The sequence below is a fragment of the Protobothrops mucrosquamatus genome, unplaced genomic scaffold, assembly GCF_001527695.2.
Source record: "Protobothrops mucrosquamatus isolate PMUCROS unplaced genomic scaffold, P.Mucros_1.0 scaffold_289, whole genome shotgun sequence".
NCBI lineage: Eukaryota > Metazoa > Chordata > Lepidosauria > Squamata > Viperidae > Protobothrops > Protobothrops mucrosquamatus.
In genome coordinates, this window is record NW_015386365.1 from 252,735 (window position 1) to 267,677 (window position 14,943).

Below are 14,943 nucleotides of genomic sequence, written 5' to 3' on the forward strand. Positions count from 1 at the left end.
GAAGTCTTCCACTGAGGACTGGGCCATGATGCTATATGAACCATTACTACATTTTTGTGTTATGTGAGTTACACACACACACACACACACACACACACACACATATTGTTTTAAGTTGGTTAGGTGCCTAGGGTCACTTGGCAACAGGGTGACCATATAAACTGAGTAAATAAATAAAACTGAAGGCTAGAAAAATTATGCTTAAAGCAGTTTGGGAATGAAATCAACTTATCTGGGGGTGGATGAGTCTTTCCATATTAAAAGTCTTCAAGTAAGAGCCAAACCCTCCCCATTGGGATATTTCCCCCCCCCCTCTGGATTATTAGCATTAAATGAGAAGCTAAAATGATAGTACAGAAGTTCCTTAACTGTTTTATAGCCATAAAACATAATCCAGCCAAAATTCAGTCCTTCATCCTTAATTCCCATTGCTTTAGTAAGCAAGTTAAAGACATACCAAAATGAAAGCAGAATTCCACTTGTGGGATTTATAACTGCCTAACATCTGCACTTCCTCTGTTTACATTCAGGGAATATTGCGATCTGTTTTATCCATATATTGAAAATCAGTTATCTGAACACAAATGTCCCTTTTAGATTAATGAAATCAGTTCTCATGCAGGTGTCTTAGTTAGGTGTGGCAGGAGAGAAACACTTTCATAAGACTTCTGACAAACAATACTCTACCCTGAAAACAAGTTTTGATGTGAACCAAACACGAATGTGAGAAAGCTTTTTTTTTCATACTTGTCAGAAGTTTCATAAAATTGATTCAAATATATTCTACATACACAAATATTGATGCCATCTCTACAATCTGGATTTAATTTCTCACATTTAAGTGAATTTGTTCTCTATCATAATGAATAGTCGCAGGCATTAATCTTGGTTTTTCTTGTTGGAACTGTAGCCTGCTGATTTCTAGTTGGCAATAGGTAGTTGCCATTGTGTCCTCAAGAGGCCAGTTCCTATACATTGCTATATATAAACCCCTACTGACCTTTGGCTCTTCGTCTGAAATATGACCGTAAAAATAATGAGCCCCTGAATAGCTTTTGGCAATTATACCATTCCTAGAATGAAAAGACATTGTCATTAACATGTAGCATATAGACACTAGTTTGCTGGGATTGGCATGCAGCCAACTGAAAAAGGGAGCTGGTTTTAAAACTGACACAGGTTGTGTGGGATAATTAGGAGGTTTTGTTTGAGTTTGTTGATATAAATGTACTGAAGATTAGCCTTTCCCCTTTCGGCTCTGGATAATGATCACAGTTAACAGGTGGCAAGCTAATGACAGAATGTGAAATTAATACTTTGTTTCCCGCTACCTTCATTTGTTATTCTTCTGTAGAGGATTTGTTCAATAGAGATAATTTTATCTGTTCCTCCTCATTATCCGTTTTGTTTTCAATTCATGCGGCAAACGTTCCTTATCTAGAACAACAGATGTTTCAAGTCATATCATCATCCAATGAGTCATCTGTAGGAAACATAAACATAAACACAAACATTTGCAACCATCCAGGCTATTCACCTGCCAACTTGGTTGGATGAAGAGTAGGAGATGGCAAATTGTAGCCTATTCCTCATACATACTTCTCAAGCGAGGAAGTTGTATGACTTCCATTCTTTCCTCTGTTTGTTCCATTGCTGGCAACTTCAAAGGATTATGAAATAGGGAGGGAAAACTTTTTTCACTCTCCACTCTTCTTGTACAACTTGAGGCCATTGCTGTGAAATATATTCCCATTCTTATTGGGAATTAATCATGGCCTTCAGAATATGAAAAAAAGAGAAGGCAAAACTCTGAGCCTCAGATGTGTTACAACCCCAGCATAGCCAATTGTTGCTGCACTTAAGAGTTGCAGTCCACAATTTATGCACTTGTGTATTCATTAAATTACTGTATGACCTGCTTTTGTGCTTTGATAGACACTCAGATTGACTAACAAAGTAAAAATTAAAACTAAAAACAAAATATTACTAATATAAATATCAACCAATAGTTAAAAAATACATTTTTTCAGATATTCTAACCAATGTGTAAGGGATTGTATGGATGAACTTGTGGGAGATTCTTCTTAGGAGACAATCAAACAAGAGAGGTAGGAGACCCAGTGGCTTAACGGTAGCAGGTTCTTTGGCAGCTGGCTCCCTAGATCTGAATGGGAGCAGCTTGGAATGACCAAAGATAACCCTCAGTTCACTGTGGATCCTCCTGGAAAGAGGCATCCTGAGGATTGCAATATCTGGTAGGAGCTGTTGGAGAATCGGGTCTCCATCTTTCCTCTCAGCTGTTGGGTTATTTAAGCATGCATGGGTTTTAACTGCATATTTTGAATTTTGTTTTTTCTTTTGATTTTTTTTTCAAAGTTAATTGAGTGGTTGAAGATTGACTTACTTTAACCCCTTTGTGGATTTTAATGTGAAATCTTTAATGTTTTTTCACTGTTTCAGTCTGCTTTTCTGAATTACTTTTACTATTTCCATATGAAAATTGATGGATATTTTTTGGGTAGTGAAGGTGACCTGTTTGGATTTTCATTTGCATCAGATTTTCACTACAGAGGTTTTGCATTTTCTTCATTTTTAAAAAGCTCTAGTCTTTTAAACCATTAATTTGTTAATAATTCATGGATATTTTCTCTCCCCCCCCCAATTTTTCTTTATTCTGAGAAATATTATCTCAACATTCTCTGTGGCTACTTTGTTACAGCATATCTAACTCCCTGTCCTGGAAACGAACTGTTTATTTATGGTTGTGAATGTCCAGTTACAGGATTGTATTAAAAATGCAAACGATAGAGATAGAGCCCTCTGGGAAGCCTCGGAAAAATGAAAGCTTTTTAACCTACAAGTTCAAAATTGTAAACTTGATAAAAGTCTGATAAAATAACAAGGGTTTTAAATAAACCTAAAGAGGATATCTAGTCACAGCCTAATGCTGGGAAAGATTGAGGGCAATAGAAGAAGGGGACGACAGAGAATGAGGTGGCTGGATGGAGTCACTGAAGCAGTAGACGTGAGCTTAGCCTTAAATGGACTCCAGAAGATGGTAGAGGACAGGAAGGCCTGGAGGAACATTGTCCATGGGGTCACGATGGTTCGGACTCAACTTTGCAACTAACAACAAAGTCACAAGCAACTGTAGCCAACCAGGCTCACAATTGGATGGATTGGAATCTAAATTGCTGTTGGAAGATTTAAAGGAGAAGGAACTTGGTATGGAAATTGCAGGTTCATTGGAGAAGGGGATATGGATTTTACAGATCTGGAATTAACAGAATTGATAAGTGATGAACTGGACTTTTTAAAGAAGATTGGTGGTGATTGGGGAATGGACTTTATCTAATTCGAAAACAATTTGGACTGGGGCTTTTTGGGAAAATGAATTGACAACAAAGATTTATGATTTTGGGGAGTAAGACATAATTGCTGGGAAAATTTCAATCAAAATCTTAAGAAATTTTACTATTAAAAATCAAAAAAGGGTATTTGATCCCAGACAGATCAGAGTTAATGACTGTGGTGATTTATGATAGATAAATCTGTTGTAGACTTTATATGAGTTAAATACAATAACAAGTAGTCTCAGAGGGCTTTGAAGTTTAACTTTGCTATTGGTTCACCTGTTAACTGCTTTGCCTTTATATATTGTAGATAGGTGACAGATCAAATTGGTTGCAAATAGAGGTAGAAGTTTATAAATTTGGGGGGAGGATATATGTATATGTGTTTTTTTCTTTTTTCTTTTTTAATGTACATTTTTTTCTTTTCTATTTTTTCTTTTGTTTTTGTAATATTTCTTTTTCCTTTTTTGGGAGCTTGTATTTTATTTTAATTTTCTGAATAAAATAAATATTTATTCCAAAAAATAAAAATAAAAATGGAGCCTTTTAAAGGTGTTTCAGATAGCATAACGTGTTCTTTTTGTTCCTATTACTTTTCTCTTCTACTTTGTTTTGACAACTTGGATTATGTGTTGTTTTAATACTGCTATTGAGTTTATTCTGACTACTGAAAATTGTGAGTTATGATAGGATAAAGAATAGAATAAATATATAAACACATAATTGGTATAAGGTAACAAGATGTCCCAGTTTTACAAGGACAGGTAGTGGGCAAGAACTTCCTGACTATTGGGCATATAGCCCAAAATATTCAAATTTCCATGAATTTTTCAGAGTTGACTAATAGCAGCACAAGAGTAATATAAGATTTGCTTTGGGAAAACAGGAGAAGAACCAGGTGAGCCACAGTGCAAGAAATAACTTCTGCTATTTGCTATTCTATGTAAGCCATGATTGTGGCTGTAGAAATGGTATAGCATGACAGCCTTACCTCTACCTAGTTTTTAGTTCAGGACATCCATTAAAACAATCAATTTCAGTACCATTTCAAACCCCTTTTGAAATGAGTTAGATAATCAATATCATTTGTGTCATTTTAATCTTCAGCTGGGAAGACACCAGTTTTTCAATCTCCTTTTCCTCTTCAGAATATTTGAGACTGGCCTGGCCTATATTTCCACAGATTTTTATGGATCAACAAATGTTTTCCTCAATAAAAATCTTATATTATTGCCTCATTTAGACATGGGGGGACACATCCTATTTGCAGAGAGCTGCATAGCATCTCTTTTAACTGTGGAGCAGAGCCATTAACTTGAAATCCAGAAATGGATCCCACCAACTTTATCCACATCTGCAGAACCACAAATGAGCTTCCCCTAAGATAAGGAATGATTAATGGGACTACGCAGATTTCAAACACAGGAGAAAGTTCTTTAGACCTCACAGGAGCCTCCGTTAGTCATTGAAGTCAGAAGGCTTTCACAGGAGGTTGGGGGGGAAAAGGCAATCTCTGCTTTACATTTAATAAGTGAATTTCTTATAGTACAGATTTTTTAAAGCTTTCATGGAATAGCAGGGAGGTATGGCACTCACACAAGGTCCAAAGTATTTCTTTGAGATCAGTTTGGAACATGCATAGGCCTATTATTCATTTTTGCTCTGCCCACTCTCTTTGTAATGATGGATGAGAAAACCCCAGGATTTCCTCAAGATACCCATGATAAATAACTACTATAGAGATACTATTCCATCTGTGTTTTAGATGTCACATTATTTTAGGTAAAAAAAATGTCATGTTTTTCAAAATACACTTTGAAGGGACTAGAAAATTGCATTTTAAAGTAATATTTTCAGATTAAAAAACACCTTTACATACGATTACATTTGCCTCATTTTAAGAGGTGAAGCACATTTTGTCAGCCTTATGAGGTGGTCTGCACAAGAAGCTCACCCAAGACAGAGTACTAGTACTATGTTTACTGCAAGATTACATTAACCGAATTTTGCAAGTCTGAAAGTACCTCTCCTGTCCCTGATTTCCACACTCTCCCAAAAACCAGGGAGGGTCCCTTCTGAGAAGCTTTCACCACCCCTCCTCCTTTGGATTCACATTTCACTTATCAGACTATTGTCTAGGTGTAGCTCTTCCTCCTGTATCTCAATGTCAGTCCAACATATCATTACATATTTAACCATCCTTTCAGATTGTCTTCAGAGGGATTTAACCCCCTAGCTATAACTTTCTTTATTGCACACATTTTCCATTTCTTTGCATTCCTCTTTCCATTTCATTTTTTTCTGCCTAAGTTTTCCCCACTTTCTTTAACTCTTCCAAGATTGTCTGCTGTCTAGGTTTATGAGGTTGGTGAAATTGCTCTGTGCCTACATGGTATCAAGGTTGTGGCCTATGTCTGAAATTTAAAATAAAATAAATCAAGGGCAGTATCCAATCTCTGCCTGAAAAAAATGCTTCTTTGCCTTTAATGAGCATGGCATGATTTATTTACTGTTAGAAAAGGCAGTATCAGGGTCTCTGGCTTTTCTCACTTCATTGTCTATGCTCCATCTGAGTGCTTCAAATTCCAGAATGCCACCTTGAGTACCAGTCTTATTCTTTTTTTCCTCTATTAATTATAAAATCCTTTATATAACCATTTCTACCTTCGTCCTAGGTAAGATTCTCTCGAGCATACAAAAGAAGTCTGACTCTGGTTTTGCATTTACTGAATAAATTAAAAGCTGAAACATTTCCTCAAAGCCATAGTAAGTATCAATGTAGAGAGGCAGATCCCCATAAACTTGCTAACCTGATTTGTAACAATTATCTTATTAGTTATATCAATTTATTTTAACATTAGATATGTCAACGTAATTCATCAAGGTTAACTTAATGGAGAGTTAAAGCTTTTTAAGTTGAAACTATTAGTTTCTCATTGATGTGCGGGGTAGAGTTAAAAAATGTCAATATATCACTTCATGTTGTTTTTAATCTTCCAGAAAGTATTTCTAAAATCTTCAATAGTGCATGTTAATGCACTATTGAAATGAAATCTTGGCTAGTTAAGATGACCTTAGAAAGGAGGATCAAAAGGATATAATAAGTATCAAATCTGAAAAAAATTAAAAGAATTCAATTTATTTCAGTTTTTTTTAGCTATTTGAATATTGTGTATTTTGAGTTTATTCTGGGTTGTGGGGAAGAATATAGAAATATTCTTTTGTGTTTCATTTTGAGGATGAAAATCTAAAAATATTCTCAATCGGTATGTTCACAATCATAAGAACCGATGATCTTATCAATGAAGAAAACGTATGTCATGACATTTGTCTTAGGCTGCATTTCTATATCCATTAAACTGCTAGCAAACCCCACCAAACTCAATAGAATTAACTTCTGAATAGGAACACGTAGATTTCTCCTTTCTGTCTATAATGACTGAGCACATGATACCCTGAGCATTTTGTACGCCAACCAGGTAAGCTGCCGAGTACTCAGCAAACTGAAACCAGTCTTATACTCTGGTTTATACTCTGGTGCGCTTCCACTTTCCCAGTCCTCTTGGACACTATTCCTCTAGAGACACTAGGGTTTCTATATGCTCTTAAGGTCTGGATTTTTTCCCCTAGAAGTCTTTAAGATTGGACTTTCATCCTCTCTTGAAGAATATTGAGTTATTTGCTGATTGTTTTCTTTGGTTATTTGGTGTAAGTGTTGTTTAAATTTTCACTGCTTTCAATTATGTTTCTGCATGGGGAAATATTAGGTGTTCTGCATCGTGTATGATTGGAATGGTATCTAAATTTAAGTAAATAAATATAAAACAGTGCTTATTTGATTAAGATCAGAGCCATGATAGATGGCTAAGTGGAATAGTCACCCATCTCTTAATCTGAAAGATAGAAGGAAGATTTAACACATGACCTGATAACATATAGCTAAGATAACTAAACTTTTCACAAAAATGGATTTCAAATTATGACTCTGGTACTCTGGCCTAAACATAGACTCATAGAACCGTAACATTTCAGGAATCCACATCCATAACAAATAGCTATCCAGTCTCTGCTTACACACATCCAGTGAAGAGGCAGTCATTTTCTCTTTGAGTAATAGCTTCCACTCTTCCTATGGTTAAAATAATTTTTCTAACATTTTTTTATTCCATGATCCATCCTTTAGCATGCCAGAAAACAGGTGTTGTCCTTCTATATGTCATCTTCTGCTGTTTGAAAAATATATCCTCTGCTTAGTCTTCTTTTCTGAAGGTTAAACTTTCCCAATTTGTTCACACTGTTTCCATGGGACTTAATTTCTAGTTTCTTTTATCTTTTGTGTTCTGAGGGAAGAACTTTGGATTTGTTTCTGTAAAATGACAGTCTGTTATTTTCTGCTGATTGTTTTGAATTTTATTTCTGTCTCCTAGCTATTTCACTCAGGATGGTGTCATCTGTAAATTTAATATATTTTTCATCCATCTTCTCATCCAAACTGCTAATAAAAATGTTGAATAGTACAGTGCCGAAGACTGAACGTTAGCACCTCACCTGATATTTTGTTCCAGTTTGATGAGGAACTACTAATGAACATTTTAGCCATCTTTTTATTCATTTAATTGTCATGCCATGCAGCCAAAAGCAAATTAACTTGCTAATCCAAATGTTGTGAAATTTCTGCTGAAATCAAGTGGCTACATTTTCTCCACAATCTGCTAAGAAAATTACCTGACTCAAAAAAAAATAATAATGATATAAGGTTATTCTGGGAAGAGCTGTCTTTGACAAATCCATGTTATTACATTGTTTTAAAAGTGCTTATAACTTAATTACTAAATTATCTGTTCTAGAATCTTGGCACTTATCAATGTTGAACTGCCTCATCTCTTTTTTCGTCTTTTAAACATCAGGGAAATTCACTCTTGTTCAGTTTAATGGCACATTTCCCCCCTTTCCCTGTATTTCCTACAAGTAATCCATTAAAGCCCATTACCTTGCTTCTTCCATACCCTAGAATAAAATTGATTGGGTTTTATGGTTTAAACTTTTTCAAAGAACATATCCTCTAACCATACCTCTATCAATCTCAACCCCATTCATTCTGTTTTTCACAATTGCCTGGTGGGACGTATACTATTCCTGAAATAAAATAGAACTTGAATAGTTTTGTCTTTTCTCCTATTAGCATTTTGCCAACTTTGGTAAGCAGCTGGTGAACTGATTCTTTTCTCTTTATTTTATTTGAAGCTATTATGAAGACTCCCTTGTGGTTGTTCTTAGCTGTAACTCATACTGAGCTTTACATTTCTGACCCCATCTATATAGTTCTCAGCTGTCTGTACTCTTTTCTTTAGTGATCCCTATTTCCATCTCTTAAATAATACTCTTTTTTATTTTCAGATCTTTATTAAGTTTTTTGGATATGGCTTTTTGTAGTGTTTTCTATTTTTAGCTTGTTGGAACTATTTGCCAGAGCATTTTCAGTTTTGTTTTGGTTTTATTTTCATTTTTTAAAAACTGAGATACATCTATTATTCTGCCTTTTTGGCTGATTGCATTTCATTTTGCCTTCAGTTGTATTTGTCAATGAAATATATGATTGGTGGGATGGAATATAGTAATGTTAGTGTTATGAACCATATTTTCAGAGACATCCAATCCATTCCTACCCAATATTGGTGTTAGAGCCTTCTAAATTTCCCTGCACATTTGTTTGACACTATAAATATTTATACAGAATGAATGTACTTTCTGAGATTTATTCCCAAATGTTCAAACTTTCATGTATGTGCTATCCAATCTAATTTCACTCAAGAAACAGTTGTTTGTCATCTTGCTTGTAGTTTTCTCTTATTTGAATATGTGAAAATCATTACATCATCCTCATTCTAAGGCCTTCTCTTCCTCCAAGTTAAACATGAGTAGATCTTTGATGTTTCCTCCTATAATTGGTCTCTCTTATCACTGCTGTGCTCACTGGAATGCCCCAGCAGCTTCTCAAATTGCAAAGGCCAAAGCTGTATACGGTGCTGCAGCTGCTGGAATCCTGCAGGTACTTCTGATGAAACTCTCATAAAACATTAATTTTTTAAAACTCTTTTTCAGTGACAAAAGCACTTGGCAATTCTTGCCTCATTTAAGGACACATATAAAACATGGATTATATGTTACATTAAAATAAGAGAAATATGCTTTCACAGATGTTCTTTCACTAGGTGCATTTGATTGGTAAAATGTATGATTCTTTAAGTACTTATTATGTAAACTGTAAGGAAATTGTATTTAAAGCAGAATTGATGGACTAATTTATGACTCAAAACTTCTAAAGGATTCCAGGCTGAAGAAGACTACATTAAGGAAGTCCTCTCCATCATTAATATGCATATAGAAATCTGGTAACATTTCCATGATTTGAGTTCATCCAATATAAAAGACATTGAATATTATTTTCAAAATCATTTTGCCATCTTAAAATTCAGCTGGCATAGACTGTTTCCTCTCAGGTGTAGAGCAAGAGTTATAGTCTAACATGGCTTTTGTTCCTCGTTAATTACCCACACAGATCTTAAATTTTAAATCAGTGCAAGATACATTGAGGAAAACTGGAAGCAATGTTATAACAGTGTTTTTTCAAATTAACAAATGTACAGTAGTGGCTGAGTGGGNTATTATCCTGGGATTAGGTTTGGGAAGTCCGGGGGGGTGGGGGGTGGGTTTTTTTTTTTAATTTGTGTAACATTTGTGATGTTTTTTTTTATGATGAAAAATAATAAAAATTTTATATTGAAAAAAAAAAAAAGGTGGGGAAACATAGCCCCTTTATGGGGAAACATAGCTCCATAGCCAGCTAAGGAATTCTGAGAGTTGAAGTCCACAAGTCATGAAAGGGCTATCATTTCCCACCCCTGGTCTAGATGGATGAGAATTGACTTAGAGGCTGCTACTATAATATGGGGCTACTATGATTCAAGAAGTTAGTCTTCTGGTGTGTTGTTTTAAAGGGAAATTTGGTGGTGGGGTGGGTGAAGTAGAAAAAGAGTAAGAAATAAAATAAGAGAGTAGTGGTGCCATTTAGTTCATTAACATTATAGAGACAATAGGCAAACCTGGCATATAGCAAGACCAAATCTCAAAGCTCATTGCTTATAATTCTGTCATATTCTTTCATTTTTTTACATCTTTATACACTGATTAGATTTGGTACCACTGCAATGAAACCATACTCAGTGGTTAACAACAAATCTCAACAGCATAAGAATAGTATAGCTAGAATAGCCCAGTAAATAAAGTACTCGTAAGAAAAGTAACAATAGGAATAACCGGTGAATGGTATTGTTATGTTCGTGGGTTGGAGGCATTAAGAGGAGACACATGGTGTAACAACAAGCCTTTCTTTATTGTTCACATCCACAACCAACAACTGCAAAACAGTACCCCATTGGCCTTGTGTGCGTGCCAGAGGTGCCAGAGTCAGGAGCCGCCTCCATGGCAAACCCCCTTTCTGGAGACTTCCTGTTCGGAGCACTTGCTGAAGCCTGGTATGACCCCCGTTCTGGAGCAATAGCTGAATCCTGTGAATGTCCCCGTTCTGCCATGGGAACATGTACGGTAATATGTGAAAACCTGCTAGAGCTGGAAGACTGTGGTCCCGAATAAAGATTATGGTCCTCCCCCCCCCCCGAGAACAGAGCCAGGAGCAGAAGTGTTGCTGGGCAGCCTCCAGCGCAGTTGGTCTATGTGTTGTCGGATGACGTGCCCATTGTCCAAGGCCACTTCGTATGACAGTGGCCCAGAAAACTTGCAGACCACTGCTGTGACTCAGAGATGTCCAGGTCCATAGTTCCTTGCCCAGACCGGATTGCCCACCTGTAGTCTCCTAGGTGCCCGTGGCTGTGACACCTGTGAAGCCACCCGGTCTGGGTGCAACCTGTCCAGTTTTGTAATGAGGCGGCGACCCCAGCGGAGTTCTGCTGGGCTCTTTCCTGTGGCTGTGCAAGGTGTGGTGTGATGTGCAAGAAGGAAATCAGCTAACCTGTGATGCCACCTGCCATAAGTGATCCTCTTGAGAGCATCTTTGGTAGTGCGCACCATCCTCTCAGCCTGGCCGTTGGAAGATGGGTGGAATGGAGCTGAAGTTGTATGCCGGATCAAGTTGGCCTGTAGGAAAGCCTGGAACTCAAAAGAGGTAAATTGGGGGCCATTATCTGAGACCAGGACATCTGGAAGTCCATGAGATGCGAAGATTCCTCTCAACACCTGGATGGTTCTAGCAGTAGTAGTGGAGGAAACAGTTACAACCTCTAGCCACTTGGAATGGCTGTCAACGAGGAGAAGGAAGAATTGCCCCTGAAAGGACCCAGCGTAATCTATATGTACCCTTGACCAAGGGCTTGTGTTTCCTCCCACCTATATACAGGGGCCTGAGGCATTTCAGGCCTTGACTGTTGGCACACTTGACACCCGTGCACCTGGGCCTCGATGGCTTTATCGAGCCCAGGCCACCAGAGATGGCTGCGCGCAAAAGCACTTTCATCCAGACTATACCCGGATGTCCCTCATGCAGAGAGATCAAGATTCTAAACCTCAATGAGGCTGGGATAACTACTCTACTACCCCATAACAGGCACCCTTTGAATGTGGAAAGCTCGTGCTTCCTTTGCCAGAAGATTTGAAACTCAGTATCTGGACACGTGTCAGGCCATCCTGACAACATCCATGTCAGCACGCGTGTGATCAGTGGCAGTTTCTGCAGCCACGTCCCGAGCATTGAAGGGAGATTCAGGTAACTCCTGAATGGAGAGAATGTTAATAGCAGGAGCAGGATCTGCCTCTATCTGTGTTAGAGGTAATCTGCTGAGGCCATCTGCATGGCCCATTTCTTTCCCAGGTTTGTGAATCAGTGTGTAGTCATATGCTGACAGGAAAATTGACCATCTCAGCATTCTGGGAGATATTATGTGAGGGGTTTGGTTGTTTGTAGTAAACAACCCCAGCAGAGGCTTATGGTCTGTATAGACCGTGAAGTGGCGGCCATATAAGAAATCATGAAATTTCTTTATGCCAGCCACTATGGCCAAGGCTTCTCTGTCAATCTGAGCATAGTTACGCTCTGCAGACGACAGAGTCCTTGAGTAATAGGCCACAGGGACTTGCATCCCATCAGCCTTCAGGTGACTGGGTACTGCTCCCACCCCATAAGGGGATGCATAACATGCGATGCATACTGGCAATTGCTCATTGAAATGCGCTAAGACCGCATTTGAAGAGAGCAAGGACTTAACCTCATTGAAACTCCTTTCATGGACCCTAGTCCACTGCCATGGAGCCTGTTTATCCAAGAGCCAGTGTAACGGCTCAGCCACTGCAGCCTTGTGGGGAAGGAATGCGTGATAGAAATTTAAGAGTCCCAGGAAAGCCTGAAGCTCACTTTTGGACTTGGGGCCTGCTGAATTGCTTGAAGCTTGGATTCAGCAGGATGGATGCCTTGAGCATCAATTCTGAAGCCTAAGAATTCAGTGGAATTTTGCATTTATCTTGCTTCAGTTTCAGACCCGCTTGGCGGAAACGAAGCAAGACAGCCCTTAATCTTTCAGCTAAGTTTAGAGATGACTCCCCAGCAATAAGGACGTCATCGAAGTAGGGACAGACCCCTGGAATACCACAGAGCGTGCACTCCATTACACTTTGGAAGATGCCAGGGGCTACATTAACCCCAAACTGCAGTCTCTTGACCTTAAAGGGTCCCCTGTGCGTTACAATTGTTTGAGCCTCAGCTGTTGCCTCATCAACAGGTAACTGTTGGTAGGCCTGTGCCAAATCAAGCTTTGCAAAAATTCACCCCCCCTTGAGGGAGGCCAGAATGTGGCTTACCACAGGCACTGGGTATGCATGCTGTTGCAGCGCTTTGTTCAATGTACATTTATAGTCTGTGCAAATTCGGACTTCTCCATTAGCCTTTAGATGCGTTACAATGGGGCTTTCCCATGGACTAGAGTCCACAGGTTCTAAGATGCCCTGCTGGAGTAGCTTGTCCAGCTCTGCATCTATTTTGCTTTTGAGAGCAAAAGGCACCCTTCTAGGCTTAATCCTAATAGGTGTGATAGCTGGGTCTAAGCGTAGGGAAATGGGAGGCCCCTTGTATGAACCAAGCTCTGTGCTAAACACATCAGCAAACTCCTTGCAGACTTCTGCAAGGCCTAACGTTTGCAGGCTGTGAAGCCCAGTTACTTGGATCCCAAGGGCCTCGAACCAATCGAGTCCAATGAGACTCGTGTGATCACCCCCAACTACCACCACATCTAGTAGGCCTTCAAAAGCCTTATGCTGCACTTTGAGCATAGCCTTCCCCTTCACGCTGACTCTGGAATTCTGGAAGTCAGTGAGAATTAAGTTCGATGGCCTGAGTTTGACTCAAAGGTAACTACTGCTGCAAATCCTTTTGAAGGTGTCATGTGAAATGATCGATAGAGCGGACCCTGTGTCCAACTTCTTTGACAAGGGAACCCCTTGCAGCTTCACATCAATGCGAAGCTTTTTCTTAAGGAGCTTGTGTGTCCCTGTCCTCAAAATGCTCCTGTGCGACATGCAGAAACCCACCCTGTGTTGGCTGGGGACCCTGGTACCTTTCTGAAGCAATTCTTCCCGAGGTTGAACCTTTTGGCGACCCAAACAGAGGGAGGCAATGTGGCCTTGCCTGCCACATGCCTGGCAAATGGCGGAGCGGAACCTGCAGTCAGCTCACTTGTGACATCCTCTGCACCCAAAACACTGAAGAGATGCTGGGGCCTTGTCTGGACGCTCCCTCGGCCTTCTCTCTGCTGGCTGGTGCAGCCTGTCCACCTCCTCTTCAGGATCCCGCTTTGGATCTTCTCGAGCGACCTCTTGTTGGGCAGTCACGGTGGTTGGAGGGTTTCTGGCGAGCCGCAAAGCCTTCACAGCACCGCCTGCTGCTTCTTCAGCTGCAACCTCTCTCAAGGCATCTTGGAATGAAACATCTTTCTTGGCGAAGATCTTCTGCTGCAGCTCGCGACTCCTTAGGCTACAAATGAAATGATCCCGCAGCCTCTCTTCCAGGTCCTTGAATTCACAAGGCCTCGCTGCTTACCTTAAGGCAGCAATAAAGTCCACAGCAGACTCATCAGGCCTCTGGTCCCTCTGCTCGAACGCATGTCGCCAAGCAATCACAGAAAGTTTGGGTTGGAAATGTTCTTTCATCATTTTCTTCAAGTCTGCATAAGTCACCGCCTCCAAAAGCGCCGGGGCCACCAGATTCTCTGCTATGTGAAACGTTTCCTGTCCACAGACACACAGCAGGGTAGCTGCTTTAAGGTCATCTTCCCTTATCTGATTGACCCTGAAATAGTTTTCCACCCACGCCACGTACGAATTCCAGTGCTCCGGGTGTGCAATCTCAAACTCTGACAAGCGGCCAATCTTAGACATCTTCTGTAACCCTCGTTAATGCCTTCGCTGCAAGCCTGTTATCTGGGGAAGGGGTCCCTTGGCCGAGCTCACCTCCAGCGATGCTGTACTGGCAGGCAGAGTCGCTATGCTGAACGCCGAACTTCCCAGGACTTCTTGGTAAGTCCTCTCT